This window comes from Tenrec ecaudatus, chromosome 11 (genome assembly GCF_050624435.1).
Source record: "Tenrec ecaudatus isolate mTenEca1 chromosome 11, mTenEca1.hap1, whole genome shotgun sequence".
NCBI lineage: Eukaryota > Metazoa > Chordata > Mammalia > Afrosoricida > Tenrecidae > Tenrec > Tenrec ecaudatus.
Window position 1 is genome coordinate 137958187 of NC_134540.1, and position 1876 is coordinate 137960062.

The following is a 1876-nucleotide window of genomic DNA, read 5'->3' on the forward strand; positions in this document are numbered from 1 at the left end:
GACACACAGGGAATCCAAGACAGATGACTCCTTCAGGACCAGTGATGAAAGTGGCGATGCCAGGAGGCTGAAGAGAATGTGGGGTAGAAGAGTGGGAACTGATTTCAGGAATCTACATATAGCCTCCTACTCCCTGGGGCAGGGACAGCAGAGAAGAGGGCAGGAGGAGACGTCAGACAGTATAATATATGACAAAATAATAATAATATAGGAATGATGAAGAGGTCATTCGGGGGGTGGGAAGGGAGGTGGAAAATGAGCAGCAGATATTAAGGGCTCAAGTAGAAGGCAAATGTTTTGAGAATGATGATGGCAACAAATGTGCATATGTTCTTGACACAATGGATGTATGTATGGATTGTGATAAGAATTGTACAAGCCCCCAATAAAATGATTTTTTAAAATGCAAAACGGCTTAAAAATGCAAGACGGCTGAAAGAAAAAGGTCTTTCTTGGTGAGCTAAGTAAATGATCACACTGGAACTAGAATCCCCAGGTCAGCTCCTTGGGTTCTAGTCCATCAGCCTTTCAAGGCGGTGCAGGCAGCTGATGGATGTCCTTTAGGATGGTTCAGCACAAGAACTAGTCTTCTGTACTTCTGGCTCAGTCATGGAGGAGAACCCACAAAGATGGTGTTTTTCCTGTGTCAGGGGTGTTAATGGAGGTGTGCTTTCAGCCTTGTGATATCAAAAGATTAGGTTGAACTTATTCTGGTCATCACTACTCTGTTTGTTAGATGTGAAAGGCTTGGTCTCAGCCAGTTCTGTGATGCTAGTCTACTGTCTTCTTAATTAAGCAGGAAGCTGGCAATTTTCCTAATATGGAAATAGCTTAAAACAGGAAATTAGGTATTATTTTAATAAGCATATTAAATATGTCAGCTAATTTTCAGATAACTCTCCCAAGGAAAAACTAAGTGTGGCGATTTTATTCAACTTCTCTAATAAGCCTAGTATTAAAATTTAATCCTACCTTAACCCTGCCTCATTAAGCAAGTCACACCAAATGGGACCATAAACCAGGCATAGAGACTAGATTTACACTATATCACCGAAAGAAGAACTATGGCTGTTGCCGTCAGGGGTCATTCAGTCAGTTGCAACTCGTGGAGACACTGTACACTATGTGCCTTCCTCACAATAGTGGAGACCATTGATGTAGCTACTATGATAAGCTTCTAACTGTGGGGAAAAGGAGCCATATTAAGTAATTCACCGCACCACATAGGTCATGATAAGGAATTTTCACTTTATTGTTGGGTACATGGTTTCATGGTTTTAATGAAAAGACTGATTCAATCTTCATTTTACAAGATCGTAGTGCTGATATGTGAAGGGATGTTAGATTGCTTGCATTATTCCTTGAAATATTTTTGCATTGAGTCTGCAGTCCTTGATCTTCCTCAGCAAGTGTACCAAGTCCTCCTCACTTTCAGCAAGCAAGGCAGTGTCATCTGTGTTTTACAAGTTCTTAGTAAGCTTTCTTCCTATGCTGATGCCACGTTCTTCCTCATATAATCCAATTTCTCTGATTATTTGCTCAGCAAATAGGCTGAATAAGTGTGATCAGAGGATGCAACTTTGAAGTAGATCTTTCCTGATTTAAAATCATGTAGTATACTCTTACTTGTTCACACCACTACCTCTTCATCCATGTACAGATTCCTCATGAACCTTTGAATTAAAGTGTTGGCAAAGAATATTGAAAGCACTATGGACTGCCAAACAAACAAACAAACAAACAAACAACTCTGTCTTGGAAGAAGTACAACCAGAAGGCTCCTTAAAGACAAGGATGGAGAGACTTTGTATCATGTACGTTGAATTTGTTGTCATGAGAGACCAGTCTTTGAAGAAGGACATTGAGGCAGTTAATT